The sequence below is a fragment of the Venturia canescens genome, chromosome 5, assembly GCF_019457755.1.
Source record: "Venturia canescens isolate UGA chromosome 5, ASM1945775v1, whole genome shotgun sequence".
Taxonomy (NCBI): Eukaryota; Metazoa; Arthropoda; class Insecta; order Hymenoptera; family Ichneumonidae; genus Venturia; species Venturia canescens.
In genome coordinates, this window is record NC_057425.1 from 854,359 (window position 1) to 867,676 (window position 13,318).

Here is a 13,318-nt window from a genome sequence, read left to right on the forward strand (position 1 = left end):
GCAAATGACGTCGTGGTTCGCGGATAATTGAGTTTCACGTATAGCGCACCGAGGATCGTAAAAGCTAGTATAATATGCGGCAGCGTTTCAAGGCTTTTTCATAGACTCTTCTACCGGAGTTTCAGGCTCTCGCACCGGTGTGATTCTTATCCCCGGAGACGGCTCTGTGTTCATAATCGATTTCGTATCAATGCCATAACAAGAGCGTACGTACCGCCGCTGACGCCGCAGTAATTCAATAATGAAAGCTGTACGTTCCAATGTACGAGGCAGACATTGACCGATGATTCTGATAAGATGCGATAAAGCCGAGCCGATGTAAACACAGATTTCCATACGTTTTTTCTCAATCAGGCCGCGGGGGGGGGAAGCGTGTCGAATAAAAAATGAATGAAAATCTTGTGGATTGAAACGTGAGAGAGGTAGGGCAAGGACAGTGGAATAAACCAATCGAGAGAGTGAGGTCAAGCCTGATGCGTGGACGATTCTATTGATACGAAGCCGGACAAGGTCGAAGCGGGACTTTTGTAATGAGCTAGTGAGCGTTATCCAATGACTTTTTGCTCACGATACGCCGATTGCAATTAATTCCGTATACCAAATGGATACTCGAATGAGTTTAAAAAATGTGGAGAAAAAAAGAGAAAGGTAAGGGTGTGACTCGTGGCGTGACGGTCATTAGACAGAGACTCGATATAACGCAGGCCGAACCGAATCGCCCCTTTTAGTGTGCACGCGTACGCGTATACTTATATTTTTATTATCCATATTTTGGTGAACATGAAAAGCCAATTTGGTTCGTTTAATTCGTGCTCGGAAAGAAAAAAATTTAGTTAATGGAGGAAATTCTAAGAATAAGTAGAAATATATTAATGTGACAAAGGACCAACGACGCGGTTTGACATTTACCGCGCGCTAGGCAACGTTGATAACGAAGGAACGAGCCGAAAAATGTCTTACGAAAATTTGATTCGCCCACGCTGTGTGTGTTCCCGGGGTATAAATCAAGTCGCCGCCTCTCATTCATAACTTGGTCACTCGGTCAATGGTCCCGCCAGCGCGCTTCGTACGCCCACATTACGTTTACCTATATACAGTTTTGTTGTTATGTGCGAGTACGTATGCAGTTTTCTCAATTCCAACAACAAAAATTCGTAGCAAATTCTTATTTCTATTTGCATATCGAATTTCATAAGAATATTTTCTTTTTCTTTTCTTTCGTTATTCATTCATAATTTGATCAATTCGTCGATAGAATTATTCGATTGAACTAAAGCTTTTTCAACGCTTAAGGAAATTTTGGGGAAAAAATTGAGATCGAGGAGTTTTTTCTTTCGAGAACTACCTTAAGAGACAAATAGCATTGTACTTTAAGCGGTGCGCGCTCGCCGAGAATCAGCAGGACAGTTCTCAACAGCGAAAAGCGAAAGGGAAATATCGCTCGCCGTTAAAACGGACGCATTAAAAATCATGCATCGGTTCTGCGAAGGTTCTCTCTCTCTCTCTCACGTGGATAATGGTCTTGGAACATTTCCAGACACGCGCATCGAGGGGAGAGGGCTCCCCCTTTTCCAAGCCGTAGTTTTCTTTCTAGAAGCCTATTTCTCTCCCCACTTCCATACAGAGCTCGAGTTTTGCCTCGTTTGCGCGGATGTGCAAAGTGCGCCTTGATTCTCGTCTCGTAAGAGCAGGGCTCCCGTGTCAGAAGCGAAGAGGACGATACTCGGGCACGCGATCTATACATGACTCACGCGTCCCCTCTATTTCACGCGTTTTTACGCCGGATCCTTCCAGTGAGAAAGCTCACTGGAGAGTGGAAAATGAAAAATGAAAAATCAAGCTCGAAAAATGTCCGTTCAATTGTCACGGTAAACGAATGGTAGGAAGGGAGTTAAGAAAAGATCCGGCAAAGAATTGAGGAGAGAAGGCTGCGGCCGCTTGAGAGCAGGAGGAACGGCCGGATAAAAGTGATTTCACACAAGCAGGAAAGAGGAAAAGAAAAGGAGGTAGCAGGCATCCTGTGGGTAGTAAGAGTCGAGGCGGCATCCGCACGGCTCTTAATTATCATTTCAGCGAGTTCAATCCCCCACGCTTGTCAATTCTTCTTATGAAAAATACATTTTTTCTCATTATATTCGAGCATGCGGAATTTGTGGAATAAATTGAAAAATGGCTCGACGGTTAATGAATATTTGATGGTTGATCGGAGATGAGAATAAATACACGGAGGAAAGAACGAGCGGAAATGAAGGGGAAAAAAGTGCGGAAACGAACTCGATCTCGTTTCGAAAAAACCACGAGGCTTTTTCTTCCTTTTTCGTGTCGTTCTCTTTTATTTCCTCGGAGGCACAAACTTTTTCGAATGAGGAAATGCATAGGGACGGGAAGACATGACCGGGAGTTACGAAACACTCTCTCGCGTAACGACGTTCAAGTTCGCAACGTTAGAGTCCAACGAATTTAACGAAAAAAAAAAAAAACATTTGTAATGCACTCATTTTTTATTTCACAAAGTCATTGGCGTAGGTTGAAAAACTACGAATTGTAAATTCGGTAGTCAACAAAATTGGAGAATTACTGAAATTGTTGGAGAGCTTTTTTAAATCATTTCGTTGGACTCCAACGTTGCAAACTTCGACATCGTTCTCGCGCGTATTGGAACGGGTTTGTTTGTACACAGGAGCGACGTCAGTAGCACCCGCGGAATGACCCTGCACATGGAAACTCGTAACTTTTGTGTCGCAGGCCATTTCAAGCATTGAATTAATGTATTGGATTATCGATGCTTCGCTAGCGGTGAGCGCGTGCGTGCGTCGGTTTCTCAACTCGAAAATTCAAGGATCGTGTTACGCTAGAAAAGCAGCTTTATATACGCGTATCCGTATTCGGAAGATCGATGCCACGAAATTTGTGAGAAAACTTTCATCGATCAAACGGTAAAGTGAAAAATCCACTGCGGTAAGGTGCATGCGGTTTCCCATCGGTGTATGCGATTAAGGGGCTTGATTGTCCACAAATTGGGCGTTTTCTCGCGGCTTCTCTTTTTCGGTCTATCTTTGCCTCTCTCGTTATATGTCCTGGCACACATTGAACGAGCCCGGAAGTGACCGCGGTCGACCAATTAAGCAGCCTCGCGCGGCCGCGCGTCAAATTCGCGTACGAATGGAGCAAAGCAAAAGAGAAAAGATAAAAAGAGAGGCAGGACGATAGCGAGTCACGCTTAATTAGGCTTGCATTTGCGGCCCGCGGATAACCCGGTCGGAGCTCGCCGGGTTGCTAAATTTACTCCTTCATCCATGGGCTTGAGCTCATTTCCACCTAAATGATGTTGCTGAATTTTCTATTTCATTATTTCATACATGATGAAAATATGTATTTTTAAGGACTCGAACATCGATTTTGCAGACGTTACGCAATTTTTTCGTCCATTCTTCTTCGTTGGGCCAATCATAACGTCGAGGAAATGTTTTCAATTATTGTGTTCGACTGCTTTGAGACTCGATTTGTCATAACCATAAAAGTGTTCCTCGCAGGAATGCTTAACGCGGCCTCGAAATAAAAGCTTCGATTTTCGATACGTAACGCGCGTTTACGAGTCTCTCTATCCCTCTCGTACGTATAGCCAGCACGATCGTCCAAGCAAATCGAATAAACGAGTCAGCGATAAGTGTTACGTTGAGTGCGCTCGAAAATGCGGGCAGAAATAAGAGGAAAAAGATGCAAAGGAAAGCGGTGGGTAACATTATCCGTTTTATCGGTTATGTACTATGAAAATCAGAACACATGTATTTCGTTTCCTGCGCCGAATTTACATTTTGTAGTTTTTCAACCCGCACCGATACTTCGTCAAATAAAAAATTGCTCAATTACAAACGTTTCTTACTCATTTCGTTGGACTCGAACGCTGCAAACTTCGGCGTCGTACGCCGGAAGAAACAGAGCGCAATGTGAAACTCAACGGCCAGTATTGGAATGAAACTCAAATGATTTTACCGATCATATTTTGTAAAATTTGCGGAAAAACCATAATAACGTAAGACGTATGCGCGTTGATAAAAAATCCTTCTCGATGCGCGTCTTTGGAGTATAGTTTCCGCATTAAGGAAGTTCGTCTAATGGAAATCGAAAATTCCAACTTGAAGAGTTGACATTTGAAAATGTGCTAGAAATATACAGCGTGCGTGCGTCTATTCCTGGAATTATTATAGGACCTACCGTCTAGTTGTCGAGAAAACAATTAACCAAAATCACATTTTTCGAAGGGTTGTACACTATGTTCCATTAATGCCTGGACCTGTCGCCTGGACCTGTCATATGTGCAACTTGAACGGTCGGTAACAATTGACAGGTCCAGGCATTAATGCATAGTACCGTACACAGGCTCTCGTGTGGCAGGGGCACTTCCTGTGCGACCATTTGGATTTAATAAAACAGGATCCTCCCATCTTTAAAGAGCCGAAAACGAGAATAAGAAAATATAATGTTTTTAGACATCAATGATGTCTCGAGAAAGCCTCGTTACCGGTGAAAATTATTTGGGAATGGAAAAATAAAAACACTTATTTGAAGTTAACGAGTAATAGCGCGACACAAACAGCGAAAGGTTTGACAACACCCTGAGCCAAGACGATTTTGCTACGAAAGTACTTCAAACACTATCATTGAACTAAAAAAATTGATCAATCTCAACGAATAAGTTACACATAATTTTAATGACTGCGAGAATAAATTTTAATCGTTTCTTTCATCATGAAAAGAGCAAAAAAGTTCAGCTGCTTTTTTGAATCACAAGTAACGAGAGAGAGGGAAAAAAATCTTTACAGCGAGTGAAAAAATGTAGGTAGCTAATGGCAAAGAGTTTCGAAGCAGTCTGCTGGAAAACGGCTGCTGTTACTGCAGCTGCCTACAGGCAACGTGTGCAGTTCCGACCCACCCCCCCCCCCCCCCTCTTTTCCTGTAACGCGAATGTGCGGTCGAAGCTTTTGCTCAAGTGTTTTTCCTCTTACCGCGACACTACTTATTTTTTATTATTATTTATATGCTAGATTTCAATAAGAAACCCCTTTTCCCTAAAAACTGCAATATCCTTTAAATAGACTGTCACCTGTATACTGAAAAAATAGAATTTTGATTCAATAGCAATTGATGTTATTGGATGAGTTTTCTTCACATTCAACTGCAATGTTTTCGGGGGAATTGATCGGCAACTTGATCTAAAACTATTTTGTTCGTTTAAGGAAATTGAGGCATTAGAATGAAAATGATGTCATCGCTTTTAAACCGATGGCATCTTATAATGTGAAGTGTAAAAAAAAATCAGTTAAATTTTCAAACAGTTTGGGAGCGTCGTTGCTGAGATAAATCAATAACAATTTGAAGTCAAGACACATTCAGTGATATCTCTGTTAAAAATGATGCTAAAAATATGAAATTTTTTGGGCAACATGAGCAAGGCTTGCCGAATAATGTCAATTTTTTTCACATTTATTAGGAGATTTGCTGAGATTATATTAATAATAATCTGTTTTCCGTGCAGTTTTTTGAGGCTAGGATCGTCACCGTCCGTCTTTTCGACTGAGCTTTCACCAGTTTTTCGTCTTCTTTTGCCCAACTCTTCTTTAAAGTGTATGCAACATTGTCAAATTGTAAACTGGCCTAACTTTTGAAAGGTACAGGTCATAACTTTTGGGTAAAAAAATGACTGTACAGCCTCAACTTCCTTAATCGTGTTTAACCTTGTGATAATCACCTATTTCATTGGCCATTTTTTTCAAAGAGGAAAATAGACGTTTCGGTTATTCTACATTGGACTAATTGGCCTATCGAACGGGCAGTCTAGAAAGATTACGCGCGCGATAATGAAAAGAATTTCATTTGAAGTTACGCTGTGATACGACGCTGCTCCCGAAATTCACCACTCGAATGTGACGTCTTATCGAATCCAATAAAAAAGCTGCATACTCATCGTTCGATGAATATGTGCTCGCATTAATATTGCGATTGCAGCCTCTTTGTTCTTGGTTCGGTATTATTCCGAACGATGATAAGCCGAACGAGAGTTTTCAGCGGAATCCCCTCATTTACGATGCTGAAGTTTGCAACGTTCGAGTCCAACGAAATAAAGTCGAAAAAACATTTGTAATTGACCAATTTTTTATTTCACGAAGCATCGGCGCAGCTTGAAAAATTTTACGAATTGCTAATAATTCGGCAGGGAACGAAATTGCAGAATTACTGGAATTATTGGAGGGTTTTTTTAACATAATTTCGTAGCACTCCATCAAAAGACGTTCATTTCCAGCATTCGTACCCCGCCGCTATACCTCCATTGTAAATACCCGAAAAAAAGGAAACTATTGCGTTTCGTTATTCAAAGGTGGTTCGAGGTTGGCGGAAGGCCAATTTTTTCACACTTCAGCCCTCGCTAGTTGCGCGTGTGAAAAAAATATTGTTTTAACGCTCCACGCATGATGTAATTGTTGCTAATTGAATTTCCGAATGGAACAAGCAACGAGAATCCCGTGAGTATGTGCGTGCGGTAATGCGTCCGGATGAAGGCTCAAGCGTGAAATCGGAAAGTATTATTTGTGAGTGAAGACTGAAAATAATACGTGCGGGCTTGTGTGCTTAAATAATACTGAATAATAATCGGTGAGTTTATGAAAAGCGTTCCAACAGTTCGACTATAATATTCATGAATAAACGAGAGGATGCGGCCATGGGAGTATTTACTCGGAAATATAATGCCAGGTATAATGAGAACTTCCGGTCTTTCTCCGTCTTTTCTTCATTGCGCGTACAGCGAGCGTCCTTCAAAAATCATTAGCTAGTTTCGGTACGCAGGGAAACGATGAAACGACACTGAACGATTCAACTCTTTATACGCCAACGACGGGCCTCATTAAACGCGCGAATAAATATCTAAGAATTATTATGCAGACGTAGCCGGCCGTGCGCCGCGCACGATATCTGCAAATTTAAATATATGCGAACTCGGTTAAAAATGAGCGCTGCCGCCGTCTTCGTTCGGCATCCCGTCCACGTGTTTTTTTGACGCGGAACAACACATCGCTGCCGAGCGAAAGAGAGAGAGAAAACAAAACAAAGAAGGGAACGTTTGACGGCAAGAGTCGGAGGAAAATCCGGATCCCTCTCACGAGACACAAGGCTTCGAATCGCACACTCGCACTCACGCAAATCGACGACGCATGTATTCGCGCATAAACACGGCAAGAACGAGACTTGGCTTCAAGTTTAACGAGTTCCACGAGAACCGTTTCTCTCGCCACTTACCCAATCGAGCCACGGGGCCCGAACAAATCGGACGACCTCTCGAGAATTCGCCTCACTTTTATATATGTATCTCAGTTCATAAGAACGCGAGTATATGAAAGAAACGTACGGAGACGGCGAGACACCAAATATCGGTCAACTCATCGCCTTGCTCTTGATTATGAAGAATCGATTACCATCATCGCTGCGTAAGACCATTTTACTTGGACAGGTGAAAAATTACAATTTTTTTCAACGCATGAAAATGAGAAAGGAACCTCTGAAAACAGAGTCAAACCGTTGTGTCTCTGTTATTGTTCGATTTGAAAGAAAAAACTCGGGGCATAACGATATCCTTTCATAAGTATGACGCTAGCAAACGAATTTCATTGGACAGCGACTTTTTTTGGGAACACGCGACAACCTCGAAGAGTGCGAATTCACGAAATGATCTTGATGCGGTGATTCGAGAAATATTTATTTGTGGTGAAATAATGATTTTACAACTGACCTGGGCCAACGAGTAAACGCGTGCACACAACCGGTTCCCAGCACACTCCCTGCTTTCCTCCTTCTCCTCCCCGTCAGCTGTCTTTCCCTCCTTATTCACTCACCCTCGTCGGAAGCCAGAGCGAGATGCGTCGCCCCTGTCTCGTTCGCGAGTCAATGTTTCCTCGATCACTTTTCTGTCCACGATTCGGTGATGAATCGTAAAAGCATCGAGTCAAATTCGCTACCGGACGATGGTTCGAATCGAGCCAGAAAATGTCTGGCTAACCATTTGACGTATGATCACTTGACTCGGGACGAGGATCAAACACGCGCACGCAGACTAAAATATGTTTCTCATCTTGCATGTGACGAAACGTCCGAGCCTCCCCGATTATATCGTTTCAATAACAAACATCGAAGAGTATCGGATCGTTCTTCGGTGTTGGTGTATGGAAAACCTTGATTAAAAATGAAAAATGCCCCCAACTAATTCACTGCAGATCCTTTGTATTTAACACTTTTTCGAAGACCGAAGATAACGAAAAATAAAAAGAAGAAGCTGCTCGCGAGACAAGTCGAGAATGTACGATCAGACATGGAAATCAGGTCGGTTCGAAAAATCCATACGAGATAAAGATTTTCTCGAGCGCGTTATGTAAACAAGCCGCATTCCAAATATTTCGATCTCGCTCCCGTACGTTGTCCTTCTTTTACCTTCCAGCTTAGCTCGCGCGCACCGGTAGAATATTCAGCGATTGAACAACCGTGGACCAACCGTAGAATCCGTACCGGACGGAATCTCAGCGCTGACTGCTGGTCACTCGACACTCTTGACAGTCAAAGTTGAGAGTCGGCGGCGGAGAGGAATCATCGGACCGGTGACCGAGTGCGCGCGCATCTATCTCCCCCCGCTCCGTTCCTGCTTCTATCCCCGCCACTTTTCATTGGCCGACTCAGCGGACTCAGTTGCGCCTTGCGCCGCCATGGTAGCACCCCGCAGGGCGCTGCACGTATGTTACTTCTTACTTCTCGCCTGGCCAGCCTCGCTCGCGGTATCACCGTCTTCGGCGACGATCGCACCAAGTCGCTTCCTCGAATCCTTATATACCTATGTTTTTATTTATACTTCAAATACGAACATTGTTACGTTTCCGTAAAGCCGACAATATGGTTGAAACATTACACGGGATCCATCCGAAAGGGGCCTCAAGTTTTTTAACGGTACAAAATACCCGCTAAACATGCACGTGTACATCCGTAATGCGACGTTTGTGAAAAGAGAGTTCGGTGCAGCTATGAACTTGTGCGCCAGCGCGCTTTCGCTATTACCACTCGATCGAATAACCACGGTACGCGGACGGGCCTTTCCACTCGCCGCACGGACTGCCGTGCTCTTCTCCGCCTCTACGCTCCGTGCGCTCTCTCGCTCTCTGAAACCGCTTATCGCGCGCCTTTTTCCGTTTCTATTTTATTCAACAATTCAACGCATGCAAATCCTCAATAAATTCGTTATTCGTTCATTTTGAATAACCAAACCTCAAGTATATAGCTACGCGTTGCCGCTTTTCTAGATAATTCGTGCGTGTTTCCCATGCAGAGAGGCAAATAAATTTGTAAGTAAAAGTAATTCGAGATATCGTAACGCCGAGTTGCAACCTTGTCACAACTGCGACAGATTATTATTGAATCCTTTTGTAAGTCCGGCTATCCTTGTAGGTGTATAAATATATGCGTACAGGAAATCTTGTCCCAAGGGCAAAATATTCCGGAACCGTGTCCCTTATCGGCCGGTACATGTAGACCGTAAATGTTGAGAGGGATAGAGGAAGAGTGGAAGCAGGTAGAACGAGAAACAGGGTGATATATCCGTGGCGACGTCATACCCTAGCGTATATTTAACCACGACCTACAACACCCTTCACCGACATATCTCTTCTCTCGAAGCTTCTTCGTATCCGTACCTTTTTAGTGCATACATCGATAGACGGAAATGTCATTCGGCTGTACACGCAACTCGCCGCTTTGACTTCCGCTTTCGTCTTACCGTTATGTAAATTATCAAATTGGTTTGCTACTATTTCGAGTACGAGTTTCAGCCGAAAAAGAATCTTTTCGTGCAATTTGACATTGAAAAAAAAACATCGATATTCACAGTAGTTCGTTCAATCGTTGACGCGATGAGCCAACCAACTTCCAGTTTTTGGAAGTTTGATAATTCTCGATAATTTTTCCCCTCCCTCTATCCCGCTCGGCATTCTCAATTTTGAAACGTTTCGTGAGCTGAAACTGAGTCTCGTGAGAGAACTGAAATCTTATAAAAATTAATCTTCCGCGCACACTTTCGTATTATAAAGTGCTCATTGGTATAATGTTTTTTGGAACGAATAGGGAGAAAACCAAATGGACGTGTTGAACTTTCGGTCACTGTTCAGCAGTTAAATATGTGAAACTTTGAAACAAAGCCGCTTTCCCATGTGAAGCAAGTGGTAGTGAAACGATCAGAATCAGCTGATCGGTCGCCGCCATATATTATTGGGTGAGCGACTGGCGGCCCTGGCGGCGAAAAAATACACTGGTCAAAGAAAGAAGCGCTCCTACCGAGAAATTTATGAACTGAGGAGTGTATAATCGTACTCTTTTGATACTCGTAATTGTTAGTGCTTCAATTAACATTAATTCAAAAAACTTTTTCCATGAGTCACTTGCGACAGAAATAATAACGAAATGAAAGAATTCATGTTTTATTTAATAAATGAAACAGTTATCATTGTTGACACTAATCGTTCGCGTTTCTTATTGCATTCATTCGCATATACCTCTTTGTCGCTTTACCGAGTAGCACGCGCAGCAGCGTGTCTCTCAATATCGTACCGTTACAATGTACATAGATATGCATACGTTTAGATGGGCAATGATTACTTCAAAAGCGCACGTATCAACGTGAATAACGGATGTATACCGTATACGTTACGGCTCATATCATTTGGCGTAACCGCACGAATTGGAGATACAAAACGAGTTTGCTACCGTGAACCGATGATTCATCGAACGAAGAAAAATTTTAACGCAACAGGAAAAAAATAAATTTAACCCTTAAAGTGCACACTGGGTCGTTTTGACCCCATAAGCATTTTCAATTGATGACGCAAGAAGTGTGCACTCAAAGGGTTAAAAGTTACGAAAGCTGAGACCGTTTCCCTCTTGACAAATAGTTTTGCTAATAAAAACAAAACGAATGGATCGACGATCGAAGAATTCTGCGCGTTTATTGAACGAGGGATAAGTGGAGAGCAACTTTTTATTGTCCGCGGCTATCGAAGGAACATTAGATGCTTACGGCGCAGCGCATAATATTCGATTACCGATTCGAGCCAGCGATACGCGTTTTGACACACGAGACAGAGAGACGTCACGCGATTACAATTACCCCCGGTATACCCCACTTATATTATAAACGCGTTGATATTGAGATTAGCACCTTCGTTCGCCGATTACAATACGCCCACGCTTCGTCGTCGTCACGAGACTCGCAAGCACCCTCGTGCCCCCGTGCATACAGATCCGCACGAAAAAATCGACAAAAGGTCTCTAAATAACGCTGTAATTTAATCATAATTGTTCGTACACACGAACGCAGTTGGTACTACTGTTGACCGTTCGGGATCATCCTCTCCCGACTAATTATTTTTCATTTTTATTCTCCGACGCATGGAACAAATGACGCCCGAAACGTGGCAAAAAGAAACCTGAAGAAATGAGCCTTTATTTTTCACCTAACCTATTTTCACGTGGCGTCGAAGACACCGTCGAAAACACGTTCAATCACTGTATTTCTGCACTTTTCTCATTAAGGTTTTCAAGTTCCTTATATCATATGGCGCGTAACGCCTCGGGCGCCTCGGGGAAGCGCATCGAACGCTGAATAACGTCGGATAAAAAAAAGGCTCGCGGCCGGATATTGCGCTATCCCGGAGATGAGTATCCGCCTCCCGGTCACGTTGACTTTCCACTCGATCCGTTTTCCGCTCTCTCCGGAACATTTCCGAGAGCCTCGTTTTTCAAAGATTTATCAATCGCATCGACTAATCGGTCAACTCACCTTAAAATTCCAATTTCATTTCGCCTCTTCTGAAAAACTTTTGTCGTGCTAACTTAGAGCAACGTTTAGAGCACCCGGCATCGTATATATGATAACTTCCGTCCTCCGTCGGTTTTCTCAACCGAGCTTCTGTTTCAAACGTATACAAGTAAACGAATTGCAAAAATGATTATTTCAAATACAACCGTCGAGTCACGTCATGGGATAGGTAACTTCTATGTTTATTTTCCATGTCGAGAGCCGCCTTACCCTCAATTCATTTTGGCTCTCGCGGTGCGGAGAAATGTAAATGCACAACGACCGCAACAATTTTACGAAGGTCGCTCGGAGTAGGGGAAAAGAATGAAAAATTCGACAACTCAATAAACTTTGGCCGTTTCGACTAATAATTAGTTCACTTGAGCAACAACAGACTCATCGCGATAACAGTGTTGTCGAATCGAACGGGACACTTCGTTGAATCGACAGATTTCATTGTTTCGCCACCCAATCGCGGTTGATTCAGCAAAATTTTCTTAACCGAACGAAAAAAGTTATTCTGCATCAACTTGTAACGGCGAAATAAATTTTTCGCTTCGCCTTTGTATCGCAGTAGCACGAAATTCACCAAATTTCTGTAGAAGAAGGCGCGGGTACGAGATTCACACAATTTTCGAATCCCTGCGTATATGGGAACAGCTGTCCAGAGTCCACACCTGGCCGGCGCCTACACGTTTTTCTTTGTTCTCTCGACCGATAAAACAGATTCTTGCCGGCTGGTTGTTTTCGTTTGCATAAGGATGAAACGTTGTCTCGGAATTACCGCGGATAATAAAACTTTTTCGAGCACAATATACACGAAAACTGAACCATTTTTCCTTCCGTCTCGCTCACTTCAGTCATCGTTTACGTGAATTACGATATTTTTTTGGGTCGCATAACATGGCGCACAAAACTCGAATGGATTCACGAAAATGACATTTGGAAAACAAGCGTGTCAGCAAGCAGAGATTGCCGTGTCGGTTGAACGCGAAAGAGCAAACGAAATAGCTTTTTTTCCTTCTTCTACGCATCACTCACGATTCACACCCAAATTCGGATGAAACGAGCACGCACGTGTGTGCGCACACAACGTCCATGACAGGGTGGATTAAATAACAGTGCGAGGTTGGAAATGCGATGCACGATGATTCGTTTTTTTTCCCGCGAAAACTGCTCTTTCTCCGCTTCTGTGATCTTACGGTTTTCTATACCGATGAACTTGCCAACGGGGAATAAAATATTGCGTTTGATTAATAAATAGATTCATTAGTCTCTCTTTCTGCAATAATAGACTTGTGAAAATCTTGTGAAAATTTTGAGAGATGGAGGACAAGGGAGGGTACGAACATTGTCGCAACTGAAGCTTTGCTGCTGTTTCTGCTGCACCGTACCACCGTCACGATCCATCCAATGTCCGCGTATACAAGTCATATA

The 13,318-nt window shown here is 43.0% G+C and overlaps 1 protein-coding gene across 2 annotated transcripts in view; it reads right to left on the reverse strand.

Annotated features, from left to right (window-relative positions):
* The window catches only part of LOC122410517 (beta-1,4-N-acetylgalactosaminyltransferase bre-4-like), a 32,127-nt gene extending 19,770 nt beyond the window's left edge, over window positions 1-12,357 (reverse strand). Inside the window, exon 1 of one of the 2 annotated variants that reach the window (XM_043418704.1) lies at window positions 11,864-12,357. The gene's annotated coding sequence lies outside the window, so the exon portion shown is untranslated. Of the gene's footprint in view, window positions 1-7,783; window positions 8,655-11,863 lie in introns of those variants that run through there. The other variant, XM_043418703.1, reaches the window with a different exon arrangement.
* Window positions 12,358-13,318: the final 961 nt, after the last annotated feature.